This window comes from Sycon ciliatum, chromosome 11, assembly GCF_964019385.1.
Source record: "Sycon ciliatum chromosome 11, ocSycCili1.1, whole genome shotgun sequence".
Classification (NCBI taxonomy): Eukaryota; Metazoa; Porifera; class Calcarea; order Leucosolenida; family Sycettidae; genus Sycon; species Sycon ciliatum.
In genome coordinates, this window is record NC_088653.1 from 22182321 (window position 1) to 22198210 (window position 15890).

At 47.9% G+C, this 15890-nt stretch overlaps 1 long non-coding RNA gene across 1 annotated transcript; it reads right to left on the reverse strand.

Annotated features, from left to right (window-relative positions):
* Nucleotides 1–801: 801 nt before the first annotated feature.
* LOC135827747 (uncharacterized) lies at nucleotides 802–15687 on the reverse strand. Its single transcript, XR_010555542.1, has 3 exons — nucleotides 14452–15687; nucleotides 1613–1895; nucleotides 802–877 (listed from the first exon to the last, which is right to left on the reverse strand). It is a non-coding gene; the product is annotated as an uncharacterized LOC135827747 (long non-coding RNA).
* Nucleotides 15688–15890: the final 203 nt, after the last annotated feature.

Sequence of the window (15890 nt, forward strand, 5' to 3'; positions counted from 1 at the left end):
TACATATTCCAAGTCACTTTACACCTCAGAAGAATTGCGTCGCTAACTGTTAGTTATTATATTGGCCCTGGGTCATTATGAATCATATACAAAAGGTTCAAGCTAAAGTACCGTGTCACCATGGTAATTCCTGGAAATTCAGTGTGTTTTCTGCCTTTCGTTAAACAAGCAGCAATGTGCAACAGAAATTACCATGGTGATACAGTAGATGACCGTGTGAAGCGGTGTGAGATGCAGCAAAGGTGAGCCTGTTACTGTGAGTCTATGCCCTAAACAATAAACTTTGCCGTGGGTTGATTCTCCTTGGGCTGCACACTCTGCACACTTATTGCTAGGTATATCATTGGTCTTGTTCGGATCGTCCATTACGGTTGCAGCTGTTCAAACACTTGTTTTGTTGTTTAGGGGCCGTCCGTAAATATCGATGTTTTTTTAGAGACGATATTGGTGCTTCTCTCCCTTGACCCCCCCCCCCTCCCCCCAGAAGACGCACATGTACATCTAGATCATGGAATCAATATTTTTGGATGCTTTTTTTTGTTGTTGTCAATAATATGAACCCAAGATGGCAAGTTTGCAGCGTTCAAAGTGCAACTCATCGTGTACTGGTGTAGCCAAAGCGGCTACGCTGAGCTCGGGCTTCAATTTTTTCAAATCCTTGTTCAGACAGTGGAAGACTGGAAACTCTTGTGGAGTTCGTCCGTGTTTGTTCGCACTGCCTCTACGTCTTGAAAAAGGTATATAATATTATAGTGCTCTCTAGGTCCAAACATCACCAGGGATACAAACTTACAGAGACGCTCCGTTTGCAGCGCGACCGACACCTCGTGAGCACCAGATAGCAGTGCGAGTCAGTGTCGCTCCTGGACGGTGAGAGCTGTATATTGACACACAGAGAGAGAGAGAGAGAGAGAGAGAGAGAGAGAGAGAGAGAGAGAGAGAGAGAGAGAGAGAAGAGAGAGAGAGAGAGAGAGAGAGAGAGAGAGAGAGACAGAGAGAGAGAGAGACAGAGAAGAGAGAGAGAGAGAGAGAGAGAGAGAGAGAGAGAGAGAGAGAGAGAGAGAGAGAGAGAGAGAGAGAGAGAGAGAGAGAGAGAGAGAGAGAGAGAGAGAGAGAGAGAGGGAGAGGAGAGGGAGAGGGAGAGGAGAGGGAGAGGGAGAGGGGAGGGGAGAGGGAGAGGGAGAGGGAGGGAGAGGGAGGGAGAGGGAGAGGGAGAGGGGGGAGAGGGGAGGGAGAGGGAGAGGGAGAGGAGAGGGAGAGGGAGAGGGAGAGGGAGTGGGAGAGGGAGAGGGAGAGGGAGACACACACACACACACACACAAACACACAGAGACAGACAGGCAGACAGAAGGAGAGAAGACAGAGATCCGGGATGTGACATCATCATGACATCGGCCGTTGCTGCGTATGTTGGATCCAAGGTAACGAAAAGATGACACATGGGCAATCTGCATGGTTCGAATCGCGAGCGGCTCTAGATCGTCGTTAGAGGTATTGGGGCCAGAAACCATCACCTTGGTTTGGGTGGGGGGGGGCACACGCACACACACACACACACACACACACACACACACACACACACACACACACCCACACACGCACACACACACACCTTCCTTCCTTCCTTCCTTCTTCCACTGCCATGTGGCCCCATACGGGGCAGACCAGGAGACGTGTTGTCCACCGGGCGGGGAACGCCATACTCAGCACGTGCGGGCCGCGCGAACAGCGTTACACTTGTGCCTCGCAATATCCTGTGGCCGACGAAAACTGCGCGCACGAGTGCCACAAATGAGGGGCTTCGCCACAGGCTCCATGCGGGACTGGACAATAGCGTCGACAGCGTCACGGCAGGTGACCCGCCATCCCTGTCGATCTTGGACGATGTCACCAAGCTGCTCCAGAGGAACGCCAACACACACACACACACACACACACAGACACACACACACACACACACACAGACACACACACACACACAGACACACACACACACACACACATACTGTGCACCATGTATATGCCCGTCACAAGAAAAGCACGCAAAGTCGCGGAAGTCAGGTCTCGCTGGACCAACCAGAATGGAGCTGCTAAGGGCCTGAGCACGCAGCTTTCCCCATGTTGCAGAAGGCAATGCAGTGCTGCAAGTGGCAGGCAATCCTACGCGAAAAATTGGCACATAATAATAATAATAATAATAATAATAATAATAATAATAATAATAATAATAATAACGAAGGTACGTGTTGGGTCGTAAGTATCCACGCAAACACACATCCAGTCAAAATAAGGCACTTGTCAAAGTATCCGAACGTTTTCGGTCCCTTCTCATCAAGGATTATACAGGGAATGGCTCAAGTTGGAAAGACTAAAACTTATATAGTGTAAAGATATGAGATAACAACACTCGTGACAAGGTTGAAAAAAGTGTCAAGTTCAGCACGACACAAAACTCGAAGGAAATAATAATAGCGACAAGAACATAGTGAGCAAATTAAGTTACATTGTTAACACCTCGACGAGGAGTAACACCAAACAATTGTAGCGACAACACATTTTCTTTCTGTACGCAAAGTTCAGGATCTAACTTACGGATATACAAAGCTTCTAACACAGCCAGATGCAACGCACATCTACCACGTGACAATATTGAGAACACATTATCACTGTACAACTCACGACAATTGGTACGGGCTGACAGATGTTGCTTGATGGACGAAGTGCGATTCCTAGCTCCGTTGGGTGTAGTCTCCTCCAATGTCCCGTCATCTCGCCTCTTCGCGGCATCACCACTATCCGCCTCTTTGCTTTTCCGCGGCCTTCCACGTTTTCTGACACCAGCCGTTGTGTGCGCGATGCCCAGTGTCCTTTCAGCTACGTCTCCTCCATTGCGGATTTCTATTGATCTTCTTACTCCAACTTGTCCGGTGTTCGATATTGAGGTTCGTTTTCGCGGTCTACCACGTTTTCGAATATTGACTGTTGTTGTCACTTCCGTTGTCGTTGTACGTTACGTTAAGTTTTGTTCCGCTTGATGCGCGTGAGTGTCGTCCTCGCCGTGGTCGTCCTCCAAAATGTGCTGTCCAGTCCATCGGTGGATCTTCCTCTTCCTGTGAGGATATCACTGCATGCCCGTCCTCCTCCGCGTGTATAGCGCAGGGTCCAGCTGAGAACAGCGTGAAAGATGGTGAAAGACCGACACGTAAACCACCGAAATTGACAAAGGATCTGTCTGCGTCGGGAAGGGTTACGCGAAGCCAAGTAAAAATACGGACTGGTGAGGACGCACGTACAACGACAACGGAAGTGACAACAACAGTCAATATTCGAAAACGTGGTAGACCGCGAAAACGAACCTCAATATCGAACACCGGACAAGTTGGAGTAAGAAGATCAATAGAAATCCGCAATGGAGGAGACGTAGCTGAAAGGACACTGGGCATCGCGCACACAACGGCTGGTGTCAGAAAACGTGGAAGGCCGCGGAAAAGCAAAGAGGCGGATAGTGGTGATGCCGCGAAGAGGCGAGATGACGGGACATTGGAGGGGACTACACCCAACGGAGCTAGGAATCGCACTTCGTCCATCAAGCAACATCTGTCAGCCCGTACCAATTGTCGTGAGTTGTACAGTGATAATGTGTTCTCAATATTGTCACGTGGTAGATGTGCGTTGCATCTGGCTGTGTTAGAAGCTTTGTATATCCGTAAGTTAGATCCTGAACTTTGCGTACAGAAAGAAAATGTGTTGTCGCTACAATTGTTTGGTGTTACTCCTCGTCGAGGTGTTAACAATGTAACTTAATTTGCTCACTATGTTCTTGTCGCTATTATTATTTCCTTCGAGTTTTGTGTCGTGCTGAACTTGACACTTTTTTCAACCTTGTCACGAGTGTTGTTATCTCATATCTTTACACTATATAAGTTTTAGTCTTTCCAACTTGAGCCATTCCCTGTATAATCCTTGATGAGAAGGGACCGAAAACGTTCGGATACTTTGACAAGTGCCTTATTTTGACTGGATGTGTGTTTGCGTGGATACTTACGACCCAACACGTACCTTCGTTATTAAAGTATTATCCGCCTCCGACTTCTTGTAAAATAATAATAATAATAATAATAAAAAAGCGAACAGACCAGACCTGGTGCTGGTTCTGGATGATCGGGCACTGCTCTTGGACGTCAGTGTCCCATTGGACCACAGGGTCAATGAGAAGGTGCAGGAGAAGATCAGCAAATACCTGCCCTTGGCAGCAGAGCTGAGGAGGATCTGGAACAAAAAGATAACTATTGTTCCAGTTATCATTGGTGCTCTGGGTGGTGTGTCAGGAACGAGCCGCAGCCACATCTTAAGCCTTGGGCTCCACGCGTCCGTGATCCAGCGGCTGCAGCAATGTGCTATTCTGGGCACCCTGAGAATTGTGCGGTCGGTGACTGGTCATGGATGGGAGAGTGGCATGGTCGGAACGGTCGGTTGACCTTATGTTAGCCTGCCCGTAATGTCTCGATGTGTCTCAGTCTGTGTGTTTTATGATTGTGGTGCATCATGTGCTGTGTGACGAGCCGAGAGGCGTGAATTTTTGCCATATGCCCCCAGTCATGTATTGTCTTTCTCTGCATATGCCGTTTTATCTCGTCTGAGTTTGTCTTGCTTGGAGTGTCCCATGTGCAGCATGCTTGGTGTTTACTACTTGAGCAGTTCTGTTATACATGACTGTGATTTTATGTGAGTATCGAAGTTGGTATACTTGAATTTTTCTCTCATGAAGTTTATCAAAATTTGGTTCAGGATTTTCTTTTATCTTCATTGATTGGTGCTTCACCCTTGGGTCATATGGATCCCGGTGCTGTGCTTCATGCCTCCTTTCAAGCTTTCTTTTTCTGCTTTGGGAGTGAATAAAGTCGTCATAATAATAATAATAATGAAGGTACGTGTTAGGTCGTAAGTATCCACGCAAACACACATCCAGTCAAAATAAGGCACTTGTCAAAGTATCCGAACGTTTTCGGTCCCTTCTCATCAAGGATTATACAGGGAATGGCTCAAGTTGGAAAGACTAAAACTTATATAGCGTAAAGATATGAGATAACAACACTCGTGACAAGGTGAAAAAAGTATCAAGTTCAGCACGACACAAAACTCGAAGGACATAATAATAGCGACAAGAACATAGTGAGCAAATTAAGTTACATTGTTAACACCTCGACGAGGAGTAACCCCAAAACAATTGTAGCGACAACACATTTTCTTTTTGTACGCAAAGTTCAGGATCTAACTTACGGATATACAAAGCTTCTAACACAGCCAGATGCAACGCACATCTACCACGTGACAATATTGAGAACACATTATCACTGTACAACTCACGACAATTGGTACGGGCTGACAGATGTTGCTTGATGGACGAAGTGCGATTCTTAGCTCCGTTGGGTGTAGTCTCCTCCAATGTCCCGTCATCTCGCCTCTTCGCGGCATCACCACTATCCGTCTCTTTGCTTTTCCGCGGCCTTCCACGTTTTCTGACACTAGCCGTTGTGTGCGCGATGCCCAGTGTCCTTTCAGCTACGTCTCCTCCATTGCGGATTTCTATTGATCTTCTTACTCCAACTTGTCCGGTGTTCGATATTGAGGTTCGTTTTCGCGGTCTACCACGTTTTCGAATATTGACTGTTGTTGTCACTTCCGTTGTCGTTGTACGTGCGTCCTCACCAGTCCGTATTTTTACTTGGCTTCGCGTAACCCTTCCCGACGCAGACAGATCCTTTGTCAATTTCGGTGGTTTACGTGTCGGTCTTTCACCATCTTTCACGCTGTTCTCAGCTGGACCCTGCGCTATACACGCGGAGGAGGACGGGCATGCAGTGATATCTTCACAGGAAGAGGAAGATCCACCGATGGACTGGACAGCACATTTTGGAGGACGACCACGGCGAGGACGACACTCACGCGCATCAAGCGGAACAAAACTTAACGGCACATGTTGACGAATGCGCGCGCCCAGGTGCTGAAGGGTTCTACCTACATACCGATCTTCACATTGTCGGCATTGAAAGAAATAGATAAGGTTACTTTTACTAAGGGTAGGTAGAACATCCTTCTTCACACTGAACGCACGCACTGTCCCAAATATGACGTACAGCTTGACGCACGGATAAGATGGACATACGATACCACGAACATCCTTCTCCACGCGCGCAGAACCGGCGCCAACCCAGGGTAAACAGAGCACCACTGGGCAAAGGTCAGGTCCAAATTGGATCGGCTTGTCTGTCGCCGGTTTTTCGTTGATAAGCTTGGCCAGAAATTCCTTTGGATAGCCGTTGTTCGTAAATATTGATGTCAGTCTGTCTAATTCGTCCTGCAATAGATGAGGGGAACATATTCTATGCGCACGATAAACTAGCGCTTTCACAAGATGTTTCTTCGATTTCGTTGGAGTATAGCTCCCCCACGGAATGTAGAGGCCGGTGAAAGTTGGCTTCCTATAGATAGTGGTGTCCAAACTCTTAGTGTTAATGTTGCGTGAAATTTGTACATCCAAGAAGGATAATCTGCCGTTTTGTTCCGCTTCCGGCGTGAATCTCAACGCCGGATGGAGGCTATTCAGAGTTAGTAGAAAAGTCCCACAGACATCCTCATCCTCATCGTGACAGTACACATCGTCTACAAAACGACAGTACATAGAGGGCCAAAATGATGGACTAATGGACGCTTCACAGAACCCTACAAATATATTAGCCAATACAGGACCAAGTGGCGAGCCCATGGCAACGCCATCTATTTGTTTATACATAACGTTGCCAAATGAAAACTCAACGCCAGATGTAACCATTAACATGAGTTTCACAAACTCCGTTTTCGTCGAGGTGTTAACAATGTAACTTAATTTGCTCACTATGTTCTTTTCGCTATTATTATGTCCTTCGAGTTTTGTGTCGTGCTGAACTTGATACTTTTTTCACCTTGTCACGAGTGTTGTTATCTCATATCTTTACGCTATATAAGTTTTAGTCTTTCCAACTTGAGCCATTCCCTGTATAATCCTTGATGAGAAGGGACCGAAAACGTTCGGATACTTTGACAAGTGCCTTATTTTGACTGGATGTGTGTTTGCGTGGATACTTACGACCTAACACGTACCTTCGTTATTAAAGTATTATCCGCCTCCGACTTCTTGCAAAAATAATAATAATAATAATAATAATAGTTACAGTTCGCATGTCACTCATGGAAGGATCCATGGGCTTAACGCATCTGTCAACGAAATCCAGGCAGAAGAGCCGACAAAAGGCATCTCATTATTGTTAGAACGTATCGCAGTAAGAACAACTACGCAAGCGCAGCATATTTTTCCACAAGCATCAGCCATTCTTTCTTGTCTAGAGCCAGTTCAAAACAGTCAGAAATATCAATATTGGCGTGCTTTAGATCACTTTTAATATTGTCAATCCATCTGAGATGGGGTCGGCCACGTGGGCGCTTGATGTCCCGGGTATTAATTGCCATCTCCAGTGCTTGGTAGGACGCTGAGTTACGTCCTTCGCGAACAACATGGCCCAGCCAGAGCAGCCGACGTCTGCGACAGGTAGTGCTGACTGGGCCTTGTCGCGTTGAGGCGTACACCTTGGCATTTGGCACATACACACCATACACCTCCATATTAATAATTCCAACGAGAGAGCTCAGTTGAAAGCTAAGGGCCCTCACTATGCTTTTTTGCCTAGGTTATCATGCATTATGCGATAGCAATAAACAACAGTTTTATTCGGCTGAAATAAAGGATACCAATAGACCCCACTTGTACTTGGCTGAAATAAATTGTTCATCGTTGTTATTGCATTTAGTTTTTCATTTCGATATCGCACGAATAAAGAGCGCTTGGGCTTGAAGGCTAGAGAGGGCTTGACCGCCCAGGAGCCCTCGCTATGCTTATTAACAATTGCCTAGGTCATCATGTGTGTTATTCGAACTGATAGAAACGTCTTTGCAATACAAAAACATGTGCATGACAATCAAAACTTTAGTTCATAAACGCACATCGATACATAACTCAAAACTCAAACTCTCAGACAGGTACATTCTACCAAGTAAAAGTAAAATATAATAATAGATTACGCTATGGTACTAGCTTATTTCATTTTTTCCAGCCCTGTTTCAACATGTGGCCAGCAGTCTTTGCCAGAATGGTACGGAACATCAACGGAATAGGGCCAGGCTGGTGCGTAACATGATGATGGCCCTACCGACCGCACACCGAACAAGTTCGAGCATGAGAGCATATTATATTTTCTCCTGCTGAATGGATGCCTGTGCAGCGGTCTCTAGCTGTCGACGCGTCTTGTCACGAAGGCGGTGAGTCTCCAAACGACGGGATATTTGCTCCGTCGTTTCTTGCTGTTGGCATAGCCTTTCGCAAGCACGGCGACTCTCGAGGCGGCGGGACCTCTCTTCTCCCTTCTCCTACTCTCTGTGTATGCACTCCTGCCGACGCCGTCTGCTCAGAGCTTTAACACTATCACCCCTGTCATTTTGCTCTTCCTCATAGTCCTCTTCTAATTATCTCAGCATTCTATTTATACAACAACTACGACCATTAAAACACTACAATCCACCCGATCCGTACATTCCCAGCCCATTAGTACCACACCCCTAAACTTTCGACCGATAGTACGACACGTTCTATGGTCTTTTGAAATCAAACCGCGACCATTACAATAATGCGATCTAAACCATAATGAGCGTTAGCATGCTAACGCAAGTTAGCAGGCAGCCCAGCGAGCTGGCCCGACCTGCATGCATGCGCGAGTCACATGGTCATGCGCCCTCCAAGATCCTGTACAATGTCTCTTGCATGTCATTGCTGTTTTCGACTTTCGAGCATGCAACTTGCGGAACATGCGTTCCCAAACAATTTCCTCCACAATTGTGCTCGCCCCGGTGTATCTTGCTAAGCTCAATGTTAAAAGTGCATTCTGCCGAATTCCCGTCCGCCCGGAGGATTGGTCCTTGTCGATCCGCTGGCAGGATCAATACTTTTATGAGAGTGCCCTGCCCTTCAGACTGTATTACGCTCCAGTCCAGCTATATGGAACTCTGTCGCATCCGCCAGTGAATGGATTATGTGCTAGCAGTTCGCACTCACACGCCTGTTGCATTACGGGGAATACCTCAACTAACGTTACTTCCTCAGTGCATGCTCTGGACTTGTGTTAGCTTGCCAGCAATTCGCTATTCTGCTCCGAGCGTTTACATACTTCGATGTTTCTCTGGCCCCAGCAAAAGTGGAGGGTCCAGCTCAAGTCCTGACGTTATTGGCATCATCCCATTACGGGGAGTACCTCGACTAACGTTTCTGTCTCCATGCATGCCCTGAACTTGTGTTAGCTCGCCAGCAACTCGCTACTCGGCGCCGCGCGTTTACATACCTCGGTGTTTCTCTGGCGTCAGTAAAAGTGCGTCCTCAATGCATGCTCTGGGCCTGTGTTAGCTCGCCAGCAACTCGCTACTCGGCGCCGCGCGTTTACATACCTCGGTGTTTTCTCTGGCGTCAGCAAAAGTGGAGGGTCCAGCCCACGTCCTGATGTTTATCGGCGTCATCCTGGACACCCGCCGCGCTAACATCAGTATGCCTATGGACGAACTTGCCGAGCTTCGTGATCTCCTTCGGGCCACTCTTCACACAGCTTCAACTACCCAATGTCAACTCGAGTCTCTTCTGGGAAAGCTCCCGTTTGCTACAAGAGTGATAGCCCCTGGATGCAAATTGCAGATTGTGGTCACTTGCCAACTGGTACCGGCAGCCGTGTTACCTGATCAAGCTCTCCAAAGAGTGCCTCAAAGATCTTCGCTGATGGCCTGAGCTCCTGGATTAGCGGAACGGCCGGTCCTTCTTCCTACACCCTAAATGGACGCCGTCCCCCGACTTGCTGGTATTCACTGATGCAAGTGGTGCACTTGGCCGGTGCTCGTACAATTGCGACCGGGGATAGGGCGATGGACAGTCAATCAAGCAGAGCAGCAATCGCAAAGGGTTGTTTGCAATTGTGGCAGCCCGCAGCACCTGGGAAAACTAGCGGCATCAGCTGCGAATGCCAATCGATGGGCATTTACAGCAACTGCGAGGATATTGCTCATCAGTTGTGGCTTTGGCCTGGCGTTGTACACCGGCCACTCGTTTCGAATCAGCTGCGGGACTCGATATTCAGAGAGGCGGGAAGGTGGAAAGCGATGTCTGCCCGAGTAACATTCGGACGCCACCTGCAGCCAAAGTATGGGTGGCTGCAGCAATGGCCTCAGCCCATGATATCAAGTTCTGACAGTCTTTACCTAGCTTGCACCGCTTACAGATTGCACGGGTAGCTGCACTTTGTGATCCGCTCCGGGAGTGCCGAATAATGGAATATATGCTCTCAACTGGTTATGCATACCAATATATTTAGCATTTGGAGGCTCTACTCAGAGTCATTGGCGGCTCCAATCGGAGTCATTGGCGGCTCCATGCGGAGTCATAGGCGGCTCCATGCGGAGTCAATTTGCGGCTCCATGCGGGGTCATTCGGCGGCTCCATGCGGGGTCATTCGGCGGCTCCATGCAGAGTCATTCGGCGGCTCCATGCGAAGTCATTCGGTGGCTCCATGCGGAGTCATTTGACGGCTCCAAGCGGAGTCATTTGACGGCTCAGCTGCGAGCCATCTAGTGGCTCCAAGCAGAGCCATCATACCAGTTGCTCGAATCGGCACTCCAAGCTTAATCCAAAACTCGGCTGCTCTGTTGTGAGGTGGGGGGATGCTAACCTAGGAATGGGTTTGCTCCCCACACTGGAGCTCGCGATATTCCGTCGACTTGACACTTGACGGACTCACGACTGCCATCCAGAGTCGCCACCACTATTTCTAAACCATACGGCTAATTATTTTAGTTAGCTATCCACTTACCGGTACAGTAAAACCTGTGACTACCGACCACCCCTTGGTGCCAGCAAAAGCGGTCTTTAGTAGCAGGTGGTCTTTAGTTAGAGGTTTGCACCGCGTGACCATATGTGGATCCCATTATATGATATGTATGTCAAAATGCAGCTAATACAATTCCCCAGGACTTGCGCAATGTCAGAAAGACGGAGAGATGGAGAGAGAGAGAGAGAGAGAGAGAGAGAGAGAGAGAGAGAGAGAGAGAGAGAAGATTAATTTTTTGCAGACTTCAAATTCAGCTGCTACTTCTGAAGCCAGGAGTCAAACGTTCCCTGGGGAAGTTTCGTTTCGCGCTGGGCTTCAAATTTGTTCATGCGATCAATCATACCGACTGTCCTTGTTGTGACTTCTCGATTGCTTGAACGCGATCCTTCAGCATCAGGACCTTGTGGTGCTGCTTTGTTTCTGGATTCCTTGATGCCATCGTCGATCCGTCTGTATGACTGGGGTGACAGAGCCGCCCAGTCTTCGTTTCTCCTCCGAGTAGTAACATCGATCAGAGAGCGCTTTCGATGCGCTCTCCAAGACGGTTCCTATCATGTTTTTTCTTGACAGCGCTTGAAATTTTGACAGGTGTAGTGCAGTCCACACCAACTCCACAGCCCAAATTACCTGCATTCATTTGTTCAGCTGTAGTATCGAAAGATTCTTTTCAGGACCATGGAAAATCAGTAAAATTTCAAGAAGGAGCTTCGAGCAACATTTGATTTCCTACATCGCGGTCGCTAGTTACGGGTCAAAAATTGTGTTTGGGACAGGAAAAGGCGGTCGCTGGTCGCGTTCAGAAGGTAGTCGCTAGTCACAGTGCATTTTGAATGTGAGACCTTCCGTGCCTGGCGAAGTGGCCGGTAGTACCAGGCTGGTCGCTAGTGACGGTGGTCTTTAGTTACAGGTTTTACTGTATATCCCTTACCGAAATTGTATTCTTGAACGCAATATTCTTCTTTCTTTTTATTCTACTCCGCTCCATCAGCACTCCGCCGATGGCAGGAGATTGGCACCCACTGGGCTAGCATGCAGCAGCCAAAGCTGGGGCCTTTTCTTACTCCGTCAAACCCACTTCTTAAAACGAAACTGACGTGCATATTCACATTGCATGTTGTGAATGTCCCCATATTTGCCCCGACATCTTAGCTCGTACAGCGCTCCAGATACATCTATGCTACGGTGCGCACCGCATACTCGAATTACGGTACGGGACACATACGGGATACTGCACCAACCATGGCATGCCACGTGAACCACCCTACCAGGCACCGTGACACGCACCGAATTACAGCGGTGTGGATACTGGCTAGCGCCAGATGCTACTAAAGTACAACTGAATAGCGTCTTTTGCATAGCTACGGGAATAATCTCATATCCCAAGCATTGTAGCTCTGCTAATAGAATAATTCAGGTTACTCCCACTCCATTTCTCTAGTGCTTATTTTTCTGAAAAAATATCATCTTTGGCACCAGAATGCTGCCACCAAGAGTACATTAACCAGAGTGTGCAGCCCAAAGAGAATCATCCCACGGCAAAGTTTATTGTTTAGGGCATAGACTCGCAGTAACAGGCTCACCTTTGCTGCATCTCACACCGCTTCACACGGTCATCTACTCTATCACCATGGTAATTTCTGTTGCACATTGCTGCTTGTTTAACAAAAACGTAGAAAACACACCGAATTTCCAGGAATTACCATGGTGATACGGTACTTTAGCTTGAACCTATTGTATGACGGGTTATCTACGATTCATAATGACCCAGGGAATAACTAACAGTTAGCGACGCAATTCTTCAGAGGTGTAAAGTGACTTCAAGAATACATGTATGTTGCAGAAAACTGCGATGCATGCTGATTATTTACTGTGCCCTATTGTGCACCATATACCTGGTGGGTTACTCAGGGATACAGTAGATGCACACAAGTACCGTGCATCACGGCACAGGCTAGGTTCGCAACTAGCTGCTACAGTGTACTTGTGGTACGAACTTGCACTCTACTCGGCTCTGCATACGCAAAGAGTGCTGGTGCCGAAATGAACCAGAAGGGTGCTGAGTGGGACGCAACAACACTGACTCTGTATACCCATGTACACAGATATGGTAGGGCATGCAGTACCTCAGTGCTCTAAGATTTCACACAAACCGCGTACACGTCTACCTGGCACAACTCCTGCAACACTGGGCCAGAGCCAGATGCGTTCAAGTGCGGCTACTGTGTGTCAGGGAGTCGTAAACTTACTTTCGACTTCCTGATGTACATGATTGTACATGTACATGACCCTTGTATGAACGTACTCGCACTGGGCACTCTGGCCGCACGCATCTGCACGCGTATGCAGCCTGTCAGTGGCGGTATACCCCTCGAAGTATAAAAATATAGACTCGACAGGACTTCCAACCGGGTCGCAGGTAACCCAGTGTTCTTTTTCCAAAAGGTCCAAGTACTCACAAACAGGGCCACTGACCCGGCTCTGGAGCAGACACTGGTAATCTAGGTCCAAGTTTGCTCGATTATGTTCTGACGCTTCATGTGCTTTCATAGCCAAGGTTTCTCACTTTCTTCGCAAGCTCTTTTAGTCTTGAGAGTTGACAACTGCTTATGGTTGTGTTGGCTGAAACATGTCAGCTAATCTGACAACCGTCCAACCCCATTTTACTGGTAAGTAGTCAGCGAGTGGCTTTGATGGGGCCATACTAGAGGGAAAGTTACGCGGCATATTTGTGCTTCCTTTTTGAAAACACGTTCTCGCTCGAAGGGTTTCTAAACTTTATCCCTGCGCTCATTGATGGAGTTCATCGATGGAGTTGCCAGCGGCACTCTACAGAAGAACAATGTTGTCAAGTGTTTTATGAAAATTGTCAAACATTTTCAAATTGCTATAAGTTTGGTTAGGGCCGGGTTCCACTGCGGCTCCACAGCTCCGCTGCTCCACAGTACTTGGCTGCATGCAGCAGAGCGGCGCGGTTCCAGTGACACTCGCCATTCGCGGTACCGCGATCGTGCTCGACGTTTTTGATGACATTTAGCCCGCCTGCGCGCGCGTGAAATCCTCGTGTTCTGCCGGGCCTGTGCAACGAATTAAAACTCCCCCTTATAAAACAATTAATTAAGTGCGGGAAACAATGCAAGCCGTGACCGCCGCTTGCATTTTTTGTATCAAGCAGCGAAGCGAAAGCTGGTGATGAGCCGCGGCCTCGCTGGACCAGCTCGTAATGATGACGTTTCATGCCGTGGATGTGCGGCGAAGCGGCAGTGGAACCCAGCCCTTAGGCAAAGGAAATTTGTCATAAATTTGTTTATGCTGCATAGATGGAGAGCTGCACACTCTGGCTTATGGACTCTACAGTGTAGTCGTACTGCTAGTGTACTGGCATTGGACTATCACATGCAGTATACTGTCTGGCAGGAGGATTCAGGAGGGAATATTAGGACTGACAGAAGACACGAAAAACGAGAACATTATTATGGCTAAGAATTGCCCTAAGACTTACCGCTTCTCAGTGCTCCATACCAGGAAGTAGTACAATACCTACTCCTTGCTCCATACGAGTGTTTTCTTCTCATTCTCTGCATCCTTTACCCCAGGAGTCTCGTCCATTTAGCGGCTCAAATGCTTGAGCTCCGGATAGCGGAAAATAGCTCGTCGTCCATTAGCGGCTCTAATAGTACCTGGTCTGAAGTGTCGCAGTCTAGCAACTATGATTTTTTCCAGGAGGGTAAGGGTTGCAAACCCAAAGAGACCCTAAGCTTCGTCTATCAAACATAACAATTGCCCTAAAAAATGGAAGAGGAAAAGAGTGAGCGAGCTGGTCTGAGCGCGCTACTTTTCAAAAAATAGAAGCTGAAAGCCATCAAAGTCAAAGCATTCTGGCTAGCGCGTTTGTAGTATGTCAAGAGCGCTAGCGCGCTAGTCGCAGCAAACTCTCGCAGGCCAGAGTTGGCGCTATTTGTGCTGTTTGCCGCACGCGGCAGCTGGATGGATCACGTGATCCAAGCTGACAAATAAGGTCCGATGGTTCAGCTACATTGAGCCACAAGCGTCAACAACAGGTGCTTCACTAGTCCACTCCAGGCATGTTCGTTTCATCAAAACACTGCTTACATTCGACGTATCTTTCTTTCTGTTCTTATGATGAAGTTTTCAGCATGTATTGGTAATTTTCCTTATTCAATCAAGAGTTATGGACCTTGCTTCGATGGAAACTCGCGAAAGAAAAGCGAAGCCCCGCGTCCTTGCGGAGTCGCAGCCAGCAGCGCAAGTGGATGATGGACGCACAGTTTTACGTCTTCCCAGTCGACAAACGATTTTGACGAAGATCTCTGAGAGCGAGAACGAAAGGCTGTGGAGATCTTGATTTGAGTCAACAGTTTGGAAGGAGATTTCGTCAATAATATCCTTGAACTGACTTGCATCGCGCGTGCCTGACTCAAATTTGGAGACAAAACGGATTTCTTGAACGTCATCGCCAATCCAGGAGCGGGCCAGAGCTGGAGATCGATCTCTCTGTAGCTACTCTCCACTGAAGAAAGAGAGAATAATGTATTGTGAACTGCATGCAAAGCAACTCTCTCTCTCACTTCGAAATAAGGACATAGTCACTGTACTGTAAACTGCCCGTCGATCGACGTGTATGCACGATAACCAATCCAGTAGCCACACTTTTCCTTTGGCAAGATTGCCCGAAAAAAGGTGGTTTCCAGACACCAAAAAACTCATACGGTGCACGCGCCTGAAACACGTACCGTCACCTCCTCGCACACCGACCACCCAGGATTCGTGAAATCATCTGTCATGCAGGCAAAGTAAAAATAATTGTAGCGTCTCCTTGCACGACGTTGTTGCCTGGCCTGGTGCTCCTCGCAACTTGGACGCAAACCAGTCGGTGACCCATGGCGTCCGACGAGCAGAAGTTGCCAGCTTCTGTCCGAA